Raw genomic sequence first — 15,603 nt, 5'->3', positions numbered from 1 at the left:
TCTCCATCTCTAAAGAGTTAGTAAAAACAGGACAGGAATCCTTTCACACACTAACCCTAGAATGTAGAGCAATGTGTGGCTTAAGGATACAATTAAAGGAAAGCATTTGTAGGTCAGCTAGGAAAGGAGTCAAAGGAAGGTGAGACCTGGAACTCCTCCTGTGTTCACCGAGTTGGCCAATAGCAAGCCCAGCGGCGTCCCGACGTCTGCTCCCGGAAACAGAAACCAAGCCCACGTTGCTCCTCCAGGCACTTAACTCAAGCCCCGAATTCCTGTTTCCGTTCAGGGAGCTTCAGCACTGTTGGACAAACAGTTCTGAAAACTTGGGTTACAAACTCAAGCTCTGTGGTACAGTTCTGGCAGCAAGTAGGATGTCGGTGTTTAATTCATACTTTACACTGTATTTTCTCTCCATTCCTTCTGCTCCATCCCACAAAGAACTTACAAAACTTTGCCTTCTACTGATGATATCTCCGAAAAGACTCAGCACAGTCACCGTGAAGGGCCCCGGGGGAACTCTGCCGAGGGACTTCAATCACATCCAATTGGAGCTGAGTCTTGTTGGAAAGAAAAAGAAAAGGCTCCCAGTTGACAAATGGTGGAGTAACAGAAAGGAACTGGCCACTGTCAGAACCGTCTGCAGTCATGTTCAGAACATCATCAAGGGTGTTACACTGAGCTTCCGTTACAAGATGCGGTCTCGTGTATGCTCACTTCCCCATCAACGTCGTTATCCAGGAGAATGGCTCTTTAGTTGAAATCTGAAATTTCTTGGGTGAAAATTACATCCGCGGTGTTCGGATGAGGACAGGTGTTGCTTGTTCTGTCTCTCAAGCCCAGAAGGATGAGTTAATCCTTGAAGGGAATGATACAACTTGTTTCAAATTCAGCCGCTCTGATTCAGCAAGCCACAACAGTTAAAAACAAAGATAGGAAGTTTTTGGACGCCATCTATGTGTTTGAGAAGGGAACCGTGCAGCAGACTGACGAGTGAGGAAGCCTCAGTTTCCTGACTCCAGAAACGAGATCCTGATCACAAGTACAATTTGGGCTCTTTTGGGAGAATAAAAGATTTATATATTGGGTGTGGGGGGGGCGGGGGGGGGGGAGAGCTTAGCATAGCTTCTCTCACAGTGAGAACTAATGGTATCCTTGATATAAACGTTCTTGGAGGTTGCACAAAGGTTCTATGCTTCCCATTATTGCTTTCCAAATCCCAGCATGCTGTGTGCTTAGCTGTATAGGTGTGCTTGAAATTGACACTGTTTTTTATGGTTCCCTAGATTCAATGAAAAAGTTTGGAGTTTTATTTTCACTCTCATATAATTAAGACAGTTAAAATGGGAGTGGTCTGAACCATAACAATGCCATAACCACCTTGCTCAATATCCGTGGTCATTCTAGGTTTATAAAACAATAGACCAGCTTTTGGTGTGTGTGTGTGTGTTTTGTGGGCTCTAATGACAAAATTAAAAAATGGAATAAGTAATCTGCCTATACTTTAGCATTCCTTTTCTTGTAATGAAGGCTGCATTTCTCAGCATCCCTGCAGCTTAATGTGGTTATGGGTATACAGAAGCGCGGCTTGCCACGTGATGTAACACAGCCTATGTGTAGCCCAATCACTGGAAAGCAGGAGAGTTAAGAGTTTGTTGTCCTCTAGCTTTCTTGCTCTCGCTCTGTCCTCTCCCTTCTGCTCCCCCTCCCCATCTATCTCCAGTGCTCAAGGCCGGCCTCTACTCTTTCCCTCTCCCTCTCTCCCTCTCCCTCTCCTTCTCCTCCCTCTCCTTCTCCTCCCTCTCCTTCTCCTCCCTCTCCCTCTCCCTCTCCCTCTCCCTCTCCCTCTCCCTCCTCCCTCCCCCTCTCTCTCCTTCTCCCTCTCTCCTTCCCTCTCCCTCTCTCCCTCTCCCCCTTTTCCCCTCCCTCTCCCTCTTCCCCTCTGCCTTTCTCTGTCTCTACTGCCTTCTCACTCAACTCCCCTCCCCATTCCCTGAATAAACTCTATTCTCTACTATATATAAAAAAAGAGTTTGTTGTCAACCTGCTTTATATGAAAATTTGTCTTAAAATAATGAAACAAAATAAACAAATGTGGCATTGTAGTCTCTGGAGAATGTCCTTACAAAGAAAAGGGGTACTTTTAAAAAAGCACTTTCTATGACCTGTGGAACATAGCCTCATGCTTTTATAAACTGTGACCCTCTTATTCCATGAGATATTTAGAGTCGTGGGGTGGGAGGAAGTCAGACCACTTGGTAAGAAAGTGAATTAGAAGCCCGAGTGCCTGACAAACTTTGTGCCATACTAGGCCTGTGTCATCTTCCCAGTCTTTTATGAAGACAGTCATATGTATCTGTTCTGTGCAGTCATGTAAATGACTTTCTGTCACTTTATCTGAACCCAATCCTAAGTAGTGCATGAACTTAAGACCCCCACGATCTTAACTGACTATCAAATGACAACAAATGGGTCATATACATTGGACTTCATAACAGTTTGTGTGTGGGGAAAATTAGTGGATGAGCCAAGTTGTTCTATGACCCAGTGTAGGGACAGTCTGAATTCTGAGACTGTAGCTCTATGGCAGCGGGGGTGGGGGGGGTGGGGGGGGCTCATATTCACTTTGGAAGTAGAGGCTTAGTCCAGCAAGGAACATTATGCTACACCTTAATGTTATTAAATTTAAATTTGACTGGCTTCTACATTTTTAAAAATATTTCATACTAGTGGCAGCCAGATGTATTTTGTTCTCCTCTTAAAATGCTCTATGCATTAACACATGTTTCACAAACAGTGACCTGGGACGCTCATTAAAATCTCCAATTCCTGCCGGGCGTGGTGACGCACTCCTTTAATCCCAGCACTCGGGAGGCAGAGGCAGGCAGATTTTTGAGTTCGAGGCCAGCCTGGTTTACAGAGTGAGTCTCATGACAGCCAGGGCTACACAGAGAAACCCTGTCTCAAAAAACAAAAAAACAAAAACCAAACCAAAACAAAACAAAATCTCCAATCACAGTATGTGACTTAGTAGGTCTCTAGTGGGATGAGGGAATCTATCATTTTCTGCTTCAGATGATTCGAACGTAACTCATCTGCTGGGAACAAATGGGAATCCTTCATGGGCTCAACTGTCCTGTGAAGATCTGTCTCTTGTCTTTCCCAGATTCGTATCTTACAGCCAAACCCCAGTCATTCCCTTACAACTTAATAAATGACCTCAAGTGCCCGTGAAGTTTCGAACTCCTTTTCTTTTCTGTGCTTTGACATATATTTACCTTCTATGTGAAGTACTTCCATCAAGCTTTCTTATATTTGGCTAAATCCTACTTATCCTTTTAAAGGTTTTAAGGAGAACTTTCTCTCATCCTCCCGAGCCTCCCTATGATACTAATAGGACCAGGGTCAACGGCTATTTCTGTCACTTATTGCTGTCTATCAAAATGGTTATTCGCTTGTCTGACCTGTTAGACTTAAGTTTGGGAGGGCAAGATTAACTCCAGTTGACTGGATACCCGATTCCCTACTGTAATGCCTGGCCATAATACAGAATCAGCAGATGCTTTCTGGATGGATTAATGAGAAATCGAATGAACTGCATAAGATATTCCAAACACATGAAATTCTTGGCACTTTATGATATGTGTATCTAGGCCTGATGTCATGGCTAGTTCACCTACTAAGTACTTTTTAATGATATACTTAGTTTCCATTATTAGGAATTTCACCAAGATTTGAAAAAATAAATTTATACATGTCACAGAAACATAATGGGTGTGGTAGTTTACTAAAATTGATTATGGAAATCTCCACCAAACCCAAACAAACAAACAAACAAACAAAAAACAACCACCATCACCACCACAAGCCAATTGTATAATGGCTTTATCCTTAGAAGATCAAATTCAATCCAGTTAGCAATCTCATTCCTAGCTCCCAAAGTAAAATTAGACTAAATTTAGTACGGAAAGAAAAGCAGTGAACATAATGTTATAAAACTTGTTTATCACGTTGTAACAAATTAGCTCAAAACTTGGTGGTTAAAGCTAAAAATACTTATCACCTCACACAGTTTCTGTGGCGTAGGAATCTGGAAGTGACGTGGCTGGATCTCTAGCTGGAAGCCACACAGAAAGGTCTGTCTAGATGCCAAGCAGAGCTGCAGTCTCATTTGGGGAAGTCTCAGAAGATCTGCCTCCATCAACACTCACATGACTTTTTACAAAGGACCTCCTCACAGAGAGGTTGCTGGTGTTCCCAAAGCAACTCAAGCAAGGAAGAACAAGAGACTGACCAAGAGTGCCCAAGACAGAACAATTGGCTTTTTTTGTATGATGCTATTGGAGCAAAGCAATATCACTTTTGTTCTAAGATATTTCTTAAAAATGATACGTTAAGACCAGTGTACAATCAAGGGGAAGTGACTGGTAGTTAAGGTGTGGACAGAAAGGGTAGGGCTAGTCAGAGAACTTCTTACATCTTTCAAAAATATTTTCCGTTTGTCAGATATAGCCACAGAACAAAGTACCAGATTAAGGCTCGGCTCTGAATGTGGCAGTATTTCAATACTGTTGGAAGCAAAGTAAATAAGCTATTGTCTTCATCTTCTTCTATCAAACTTCACAGTAGGGCTTGACTTGTTATTGGAAAGGAACATATCTATTATTTGATGCATGGTTTTTAAATAATTTTCTTTTATTTTGAGATAGTGGAAACATGATATTACAGCCTACTAGAAGATGAGTAAATCACACTGGCCATTACTTTGAAGGGATTGATGGTCATTCTTGAGAGTGGAGGCTCTTCTATACCTCAATCCATTTTCCTAATGATGCTTGCTTGCTGTTTCTTCTTTTTCTTCCTCTTCTTTTCCTTCTTCTTCTTTTCTTCCTCCTTCTTTTTTCTACTTTTCCTCCTCCTCCTCTTTCTCCTCCCTCCTCTTCTTCTACTCATCTTCCTTTTCTTCCTCCTCTTCCTTTTTTAACTGAGGTGCTAAGACCTCACTCAGTATAAACGGCCTTGGCACTGAGCTATATCTCTAGACCCCTTTTTACTTATTTGTTAGTTTAGTATAGTTTTTTGTTGTTGTTGTGGGATTTTTTTTGTTGTTTTTTTTTTTTTCTGTTTGTTTGTTTGTTTCAAGACAGGGTTTTTCTGTATAGCCCTGGCTGTCCTGGAACTCACTTTGTAGACCAGGCTGGCCATTAACTTAGAAATCCACCTTCCTCTGCCTCCCAAGTGCTGGGATTAAAGGCATTCACTACCACTGCCTGGCTAGATTTTTTTAAAAGATAAGATCTCTTGCAATCCAGACTGGCCTTGAAATCATGATTGTCTTGCATCAGTCTAAGGCCTATGCCATGAGGCCTAGCCAAGAGGACTTACAAAGCAAAGACATTTTGCATGTTGGACCCTTCCACACTGAGTTATTCCCTCTCTGCACTCCATGTTATAACACATAATCAGAAGCTCAATTAGTAGAAACCGGAGTACTAATGGTTGGACTCCAACCATAGCAAGTATGGTGAAATTTTTCCTTATAAAATATTCAACTTCAAGTATTTCATGAGTTACAAAACTTTCTCAGATACTTGAATTGTTTATATTTTAATTTGAGAAGTATTTGAAATGTATATATATCTCAGACCTAGGTTTTCAAATTCTATGAAATAAGCCTTTAGCACCATTGGATAGAGATGCTACGTGGTTATGACAGTTAGAGATGATAATTGAAGGTAAGTGGTCTGTTTCAGGCTTCCTTCTAAGCTTCTCCATTTCTTAGCCATGTGATAAAATCCATGTTCATCTGACCTTCTCTATATGTGTGTGTATACAAATTTCTTATTTTAAGGACATGGTCATCTGTATTAGCAGTCTGTCCTCTGCCAGTGTAGCTATAACAACTGTTTCCAAAAATGGTCACATTCTGAGATCAGTATATATTATGAACAATATAAATTGGGGGGGGGCATGTAATTCAGTCCATTCCAAAGCCCAAAGAGTCTCCTTGACTTCATAGGATTCTGGGAAATACCATGAGATCAGTTTTCGATTTCGTTGCTATTTCTTTTAGTCAGGAAGCCCATGTGCATCCACAGATCTTTCAGAAAAATAAAATCCTGTTGGATCAGGTAAGAGTTTTGGGAAAGCCTGCCCTAGAGCTTCAAAAGCCAATTTCAGATTAGCTAAGGGTCTAAATCCAATACTTGCCTATAAGAGGTGCTTGGTCAGACCACTCTGTCTTGCTGGCTCAGGAGAAAACCATTATCCTTCTCTGCCTTGCCTCCAAACTGGCTTTGCCTCAGTGTCTGAAGCGCTCCAGTTTTTTCCACCTTCAGTTTATTTAAACACATTGCTCTTTATGCCTAGGTTTCCGTGCCCCAACTCCATCTGCTGTTATAAGCTAATACCACAGATGCTGAGCTCCAGGTAAACATACTTTACAAAATCTTTGCTTGAGCTTTCCAGATTAGATCTAGCTCTCAGGGTATTTTCTATCACAGATCTTAGTCCTGAAACTGTGAACATCGTGGTAACTGTCATTACACGATGAACCATACAATCTGTCATTTTTTCTCTGTCTGCCTTGTTAAACTCCTAACTCCATGAAGAGGGGACACCATCTTTCTAATACCATGGTCATAATATAACATGTCATGCAGACAAATGGATGCTTTGTATATCTGAAATAGAGGAGACAATAAAAAAAGCCACAGACGGGTAGGAGTAGGTATGAAAACATAATCCCAGAGGACAGACTAAAGGAACTTGAGGGCGTGATAACCTAGTACAGAGATCTAGAAGCATTGCTCAAAAGATGGGCCAAGAGTCTCAAGTGTGAGGAAAGATGTTACCACCTCCAGTAGAAATGAAGAATGGGTGGAGTTAGGATTTGGGGCACTTCTAATATGATGTAGATGCTGACACACTGGATTGAAAACTGCTTCCAATGAGTTGAAGAAAGGAAGAACAACAGTCCTTTGCTGTATGGGTACATTTCACATTGGTTTTAGAGACTTCCAGTAGTTGCTATTGGGGAAAGGCATGTTTCACTTAATGGACTAAATTAATATAGAGCAGGTGCTCTATATTCAGACATTCATCATATATGTTTATTTTTATAATGCTTACATATAACATAGGTATTTGGATAGAAACATAAAGAAGACAGCAAATGAGGTATGCATAAATGAGAAATTACTGTGCCTTTGATAGAGTCATGTAATGCTCCTGGGTGACTATTTGTTTTACCTTGTCTTTGTTTGTTTAATCTGTTTCTTTGAAACAAGCTCTCTGTATGTGGCTCATACTGTCTTTGAACTCGTGGACTGGAGAAAACCTCCTGCCTCAGCCTTCTGAGTATCTGGGCCTACACATTATGTCACAGTTCCTGGCTAGATGACTCTTTGAAAATGTAATATAAAACATTAGAATCACAACATGCCTTGTAGTGAGTCAGGCATATACTTGGGAATGTATTCAAAGTGATTAATCAGAGATGTGCTGAGGGTTTGCCTAGAAGGCTGTAATTTCTTTATGTATTTATGCATGGAAGAGTTTCTTTTCATTAATTTTTCTATGTCGGATCTTATAATTTCAAAATTTAGGTGACACTATATATACTCTTTTAACCCCACCTTTGACTTTAAACATATACTAGGCTATATCCAAAAATATATTAATTAGATTGCTTTCATATTTTATAAATATGCTGTGATAAAAACTCTCTATGTATAACTACTTCATCCAAAGCTATAACCAGCTGTAGGCATGAATTGGAAATGGTATGCTTTTTAAAGATTCTTAATACATCACCAAACGATCTTTCATACCGTTAAAACAATTTATATTCTTGTTACTAGGATATGACAATTTATACCATCACCAAATTTGGCTAAATTTAAAGCTATCTTTGATTAGACATATGTGACTTGCCAGGTCTGATCAATGCCAAACAGGCACTTGTCATTGCTATGAGAAAAGAAGAAGAGGTCACAACCAACCGCACACCTGTCATTAGTGGCATAAATTGTAGGGTAAATGGACTTAAACTCGTGTAATAAGCATTCCAGTCTATTTACACTGAGTTGATTTGCAATGCACATGTGTAGTGACTAAATATAGAACTCTCATCTGCCCTACAATTGTCTTGTTATCCTTCCTTCTTCCCAAGAGAACAGTTTTGTTTTTGCTGAGGTACTAGAATGCTCTGGGTGCTACCCTGTGTGGTCTCTACCTGGTCCCCCTCCACTCTGCAGTGCTGAGACAAGAGATCCAGCAGCATCTGTCACCAGAAGGAAACTGTTCTCTCTACAGCTCTTTTCTAGTTCTGGGATTCAGATTAAACAAGCCAGTGCTCAAACAATACATGCACAGGTTATTTCCCCAGTAACCTCGACATATTATTTCAGCACAGCTGTTTTTTTTTTTTTTCTTCCTGGAATAGAATTCATTGCTGTGCATTTGCTGCATGGGAATTTATAAAAAGCCTCTTTGCAGACAGATGAGTATCCCATCTTCTAGACTAGTTACCTGGAATAGAGAGCAATTTAGAGGAGAACCTCTCTGCAGCCCTTATTAAATCAATGCTCTGAATAGAAGGAACAACAATTAAAAAATAAGAGAGACAGAAGGGAAAGTGAAGACTGCCTTTGAAAAGAAACAGACTCAGAAAGAACAAAAAGACTATCTCAAAGTGACAGGAAATTGAAATTCAAAGTTTTAAATTGAAAAATCTCCTTATATTTGATTGCCTCGTCAAAATAGTTTTAGATTTTGAAAATCATGCCTTCAGGAAAGTCTTTATGTGACCATCAATGAGGAATGTTTTTATTTTATTTTTCTCATTGGTGGACAAATTTGACTTAAAGATTTTATTAGTTATACATGTTTGGAAACAGTTTGCAAGCAACACAAGAGTTTCCTCCTAAACATGAGGTTGTGATTATGTGCAGCTTTAGAGATGTAGAACTTAAACATAACATTTACCGAGTGACACAGTACATTATATTTTAACCCAAAGCAGACTGAACTTGTATTTTGCTCTTTTAAAATTGTTAATTTCTTTTAAAATATAAAGATTAAGCATTCAGTAGTAAAGTCAATTCTGAGTGTGGTATTGTCAAAGTCAGTTTGGGCTGCTCCAACACAATACTGTAGACTGCTGATCCCTAACTCAGATATTTATTCTTACAGTTTTGGATGCTGTGAGTCTGATAAGGTTTTACCCACCAGCCTCTTCTAAGATGCAGATGGTTGTCTTCCAATTAGACACATTCATGGAAGAAAGACAGAAGAAAGACGGCAAGCTTCCTGGCCTCTTCTTACAAATGCATTGATTGAAGTTCCCAAAAGTGCCCGTCAAGGTTATCAGAATGGAAGTAAGAATTTTAGGAGTGGCAAAATTGCAGGGTGGCTCAAGTAAATCTCTTGTCACAGAAGCCTGATGACCTGAATTCAATGCCCAGCATCCATGTGGCATGGAAGGAGAGAACTAATTCATGAGAGTTATTCTCTGACCTCCACAGCATGCCTACACACACACATACACTCACTCACATACATGCACACATGCACATGCACACAGATACACATTCTCACACACACACATGCACACACATGCACTTGCACACACATACACAGACATACGCACACACACACACACACACACCCAACAACATAGTAATGAGTAAAATAATCCTAAAGAATACTTTAATAGGAACATAAATGTACCATATTTGGCAAGTGTTCACTGTTTTGTTTTTGTTTTTACATCTTCTTCATTCTTACAAACAAATTCACATTTTCTTCAGGAAAAAAAAAGTATTACCCAAAATACTTATTCCCTATGTCACCTGCCATTTGAGTTAGTGATGTGCCACAGACTGCAAAGGGGGCAACTGGAAGCCGACTGTGGATCTTTCACTGTCCTGCAGTATTCACATGCTCCTTTCTTCTTCCAACATTCAGATGTGCATTGTGTGGGCAGGGACTGCAAATATTGCCTGGTACTCAAGGATGAAAAGCAGAATAAAAATGACTAGATTGGTGTAGAGCAGAGATGAAAGGCGCCTTGGTCCTTGATGATGTCACCATGTAGCTGTATAAACCCCGAACAGCACACATTTAGTGAGTTTTCTTTGACAGAAAACACCTGCCTTGTTTAAACTGCAGTGGCAGTTTTCTATTATTCTGTATCCATTATTGTGCTCATAACTTACAAAGTAACCTCACTTCTTAACAACAACGAGTCCTTATCTATTTAAGTGAACAGCATTATCATATATTTTAACTGTAGCAATATAGACTGAGTATTTTGCATATTTAATGCTTACTCTTTTTCTCATTGAAAGATTCACAAATTTAAATTCTTTTATAGTATGTAGTAAAAGTGCCACAAACCATTAATGTTTTTTTGTTTTGGGGTCCAAAATCATTTAAACCCAATCTCCAGTTGTCAACATGCCCATTAGGAAAACCCTAGCCTTCTGTTTTGTACCCCATTGTCTTAACCTGTGATGGAGAGTTGGAGACTTGATCTGGAAAGGCCTCCAGATAATACTTCTATTATCATAGAACAGGAATCTCTTATTCTAACTGAGATCTTTCTATGATAAGTTCAAACAAGGACATTTGGCTTCTTCCCTTTTTCTGTAGATGTCCCAAGAAGGCAGACCTAAGTCCTGCATTTTCTGTTCTTCCTATTCTGTTTAAATATTGCAAGCTTGTATGGTTAGGAAAAATGAATTACTTTAAAGAAAAAAAAAACTTCACCTGTATTTTACCCCAGAATTTATTTTTTTCTAATAAAATCCAAAAAGAAAATCATTGTCTTATATCAACAAAATCCATGTATTGGGGAGGGGGAAGCAAAGTTTGTTTACTAAATACAACAAAGTGCTCTCTTCAATAATAAGTTATTAAAATTTATTTCTATCATATTATAATGTGTATGTGTTAAAGAGCAGGACCTTCTATGAAAAGATAAAATCATGGTACTCATAAAATATAAAATGAATACATGCAAACATTTTAAACTCATCAATGAGAGAGCAAGCAGATGTTACAATCATTTCAAAAGGCAACTTATAGCCAGATGAGAGAAGCTGAAATCAAAAGAAGTGTGGATTAATGTCCATCAAAGGGACAGGGATGGGGGTCATGTCATTATTTACAGGGAAATGATCAATTACACCCCAGCAAACATAATGTAAAATTATGTAGATCCAAGGTATCTGCATGATTGTTGATTTCCTATACTAAATGCGGTTATTAGATTTTCCACATAGCCAGCACATTCCAAAGTTCTTCACAATGTTTCCATCTCTGTTACCTCCCAAATTGTATCCTGGCAAAGTATAGTCATAATATGGTGTGTAATTTTCTGATTTCCAGGCTGGTAACTTGCTTTATAGGGACTGGCTTAATAACTTTTGCCATAGAAAGCAGTTAATAATTGGAGTAGTCAGAAACTGAATGAAGGAAAGCCAGCAAGGCAAAATGTCCTTTCCCATCTTGCTCAAAGGTATGTTAAGAGCTTGAACCTAGAGCCACAACACATTTCTGTCAGTGACCATGTGTGTGCCTACTGGATAAGCTATATTTAGATTTTCCAAACTCCAATGTATTTATCTGTATAATGAGGTCATTAGTAGTACCTAATTGATGTGCTTGTTGAAGGGGATAAAATGTGATGACCTAAGTAAGATGCTTTGCATAATCACTGTCTTTGCAAAGTGACAATTAAATGTTAATTGCCATCATTAACATTTTATCAATATTACAATTGTCTTTAAATGAAATTGATATGTTGAGGTGAAATCAGCTCCTAAATGTGTAATAGCATCAAATTATTTCTTTGAATAGTATAACTGAGGTATAACTTGCATTTAATAAACTCAGTATATTTAAAGCACACTACTTGGGAAGTTTTAGACATATGTATTATCTACCATGCTTATAATGAACAGACATATCACCCTCACATCACCCTTAAAAGATCTCTCTGACACTGATCTCTCCCTATTTCCTGTAACCATAGTTCAACAACCATTTGTTCCTATAGCTTAAATGATTTTTAGAAAATGCATTAGCACTTTTGCTCCCTCTCTTACCCTCTTGCTCTTACTCTTGCCTCTCATCCTACTTCTCCTCCTTTTCCCCCTCTCTCCATGTGGCCAGGGCAGCCCTCTGTTTCTCTACTCTCTCCCTCCCTCTGCCTTTCTACAATAAACACCTTAAAACCATGAAAAGAAAAGAAAAGAAAAGAAAAGAAAAGAAAAGAAAAGAAAAGAAAAGAAAAGAATAGAAAAGAAGAGAAGAGAAGAGAAGAGAAAAGAAAAGAAAAGAAAAGAAAAGAGCAGGTGTCCTTATTACCAGTTGGAATTTCTTTTGGGTATATGCCCAGGAGAGGTATTGCTGCATCCTCCGGTAGTACTATGTCCAATTTTCTGAGGAACCGCCAGACTGATTTCCAGAGTGGTTGTACAAGCTTGCAATCCCACCAACAATGGAAGAGTGTTCCTCTTTCTCCACATCCTCGCCAGCATCTGCTGTCACCTGAATTTTTGATCTTAGTCATTCTGACTGGAGTGAGGTGGAATCTCAAGGTTGTTTTGATTTGCATTTCCCTGATGATTAAGGATGTTGAACATTTTTTCAGGTGCTTCTCAGCCCTTTGGTATTCCTCACTTAAGAATTCTTTGTTTAGCTCTGTATCCCATTTTTAAATGGTGTTATTTGAATTTCTGGAGTCCAGCTTCTTGGGCTCTTTGTATATATTGGATATTAGTCCCCTATCAGATTTAGGATTGGTAAAAGTCCTTTCCCAATCTGTTGGTGGCCTTTTTGTCTTATTGACAGTGTCTTTTGCCTTACAGAAGCTTTGCAATTTCATGAGGTCCCATTTGTCAATTCTTGATCTTATAGCAAAAGCCATTGCTGTTCTGTTTAGGAATTTTTCCCTAGTGCCCATATCTTCGAGGCTTTTCCCCACTTTCTCCTCTATAAATTTCAGTGTCTCTAATAAGGACACATGCTCCACTATGTTCATAGCAGGTTTATTTATAATAGCCAGAACCTGGAAAGAACCCTGATGTCCCTCAACAGAGGAATGGATACAGAAAATGTGGTACATTTACACAATACTCCTCAGCTATTAAAAACAATGAATTTATGAAATTCTTGGGCAAATGGATGGATCTGGAGGATATCATCCTTAGTGAGGTAACCCAATCACAAAAGAAGTCACTTGATATTCACTCACTGATAAGTGGATATTAGCCCAGAAACTTAGAATACCCAAGATACAATTTGCAAAACACAAGAAAATCAAGAAGAAGGAAGACCAAAGTGTGGATACTTCATTGCTCCTTAGAATAGGGAACAAAACACCCATGGAAGGAGTTACAGAGACAAAGTTTGGAGCTAAGATGAAAGGATGGACCATCCAGAGACTACCCCACCCTGGGATCCATCCCATAATCAGCCACCAAACCCAGATACTATTGCACATGCCAGCAAGATTTTGCTGAAAGGGCCCTTATATAGCTGTCTAGTGTGAGGCTATGGCAGTGCCTGGCAAATACAGAAGTGGATGCTCACAGTCATCTGTAGGATGGAACACAGGGCACCCAATGGAGGAGCTAGAGAAAGTACCCAAGGAACTGAAGGGGTCTGCAACCCTATAGGTGGAACAACAATATGAACTAACCAGTACCCCCAGAGCTCGTGTCTGTAGCTGCATATGTAGCAGAAGATGGCCTAGTCGGCCATCATTGGGAAGAGAGGCCCCTTGGTCTTGCAAACTATATGCCCCAGTACAGGGGAACGCCAGGGCCAAGAAGTGGGAGTGGGTGGGTAGGGGAGCAGGGCAGGGGCGTATAGATAACTTTCAGGGTAGTTTTGAAATGTAAATAATGAAAATATCTAATTAAAAATCATCCATGGTAAAAAAAAAAAGAAGAAAAGAAAAGAAAAGAAAATGCATTAACAGAGGATATTCATCATTTTTGCCTGATGTCTCTCACTCAGTGTAATTTTTATGACTTATATTCATGCTGGAGAAAACTTACTACTGTGTTCTTTTCTACTGCAATACAATCCCCTCCTCTTCCATTTCTCTGTTGTTTGATATTTTGCTTGTATTCCTATGCTAACTATTACAAATAAAGATATCATCAGAGTTCATGGACAAGTATCTGTATAATCAAATGATTTAATTTTGCTTTGTTGAGTGGGATTATTGATTCAAACTGTAGGTATACAACTAACTTTAGAGGAGACAGCCAGTCCATTTTCCAAACCATGTGGCTTTTCATTTCTGCCAGAAATGACATTTCTGCCAGTGTATGACATTCTTCTTCTCCATCTTACATCTTCTCTTCCTAGATCACCTTGAATTTTGACTACTCTAATAATTGCATGATTGTGTCTTATTAGAAATTGAACTTATATTTCTCAAATGACTAGTGAGATTAAGCTTCTTCTATGTATTTATAATATGAACTTCTAATTTAATATAAGATGCTTTGCTGAACTATAATGGGATTCCGGTCAAGCAGATCATGAACTCATACTTAATGTACTTCATCTAGTGTAAATTCACAGGCATAACAGGGACAATACTCATAGAACATTTTACATAAACATCTCCATGGCCCATTAACAGGCAGAAATGTGAGTGAATCTGTGAAGAAGCTGGTGATGGTGCTTGGCATTTTGTTCTGGCCTCTCTGAAGTAGGGTACCTGCTCCCATTAGTGATGGACACATGAGGAGGATTTACCAAAAAAAGCTTTTGGTTGCCTTTCTCCTTGCAGCTGACTTCCTGCCTGGGGCCCTCAGGAAAAGAGAGCTGTGGAAGGAAGAGGCCTGGTGAGAAGCTTAGACAAACTGTCCCCAGGATCTGAGGCTCCAGTGCTTGCTGAGCTCACAACCATGAGCAAATATTTAAAAACATCATAAACTCAGTTCTAGACTTGAAAACAAGATGTCATAAGTAAACTGCGACAAGCAGAAGCATTAAACAAAAGCCAGAGACTATCTTAAACATCAATTGGCGGCTAATGGTTGCCTGGGGAGGGCATCATTTCCCTCAGTGATGAGCTTCTGGTAAGGTGTTCTTGCTTCAGTAACATCATGCACTCTTGCTTGGGTAAAGAGTTTTAATCAAAACCACTGGGTCAAACAAAGAAGACATGAGAGGAGGAAGGATTCTTGGGAGAGGGAAGGATTTCAGAGGGAAAAGGAAAGGGACAAGAGACTGGGTAAAAATGATGGAAAGTCATTAGAAAAATGTATGAAACTGTCAGATAATAAATGTTTTGAGACAGGGTTTCTTTGCGTAGCCCTGGCTGTCCTGGAACTTGTTCTGTAGAGTAGGCTGGCCTCAAACTTAGAAATCTGCCTGGCTGTCTTCCCAGTGCTGGGATTAAACACATATGCTACCACTCTGGGCTCAATTTTTAAATGAACTTTTAATTAATTAATTAATTAATTTATTTATTTATTTATTTATTTATTTATTTTAGGGGGGGGAAAGCAATGGTAAAATTACATCTAATTGAGGAGAGTAAAAAACTTAGAAGGTGAATTTTGCAGAAAAAAT

The 15,603-nt window shown here is 39.2% G+C and overlaps 1 pseudogene; it reads left to right on the top strand.

The window, feature by feature from the left end:
* Gm17014 (predicted gene 17014) lies at nucleotides 487-1,083 on the top strand (annotated as a pseudogene).

Source organism: Mus musculus, chromosome 2 (genome assembly GCF_000001635.26).
Source record: "Mus musculus strain C57BL/6J chromosome 2, GRCm38.p6 C57BL/6J".
NCBI lineage: Eukaryota > Metazoa > Chordata > Mammalia > Rodentia > Muridae > Mus > Mus musculus.
The sequence above is the reverse complement of the archived record's forward strand: the minus strand, read 5'-3'. Positions and strand labels throughout refer to the sequence as shown.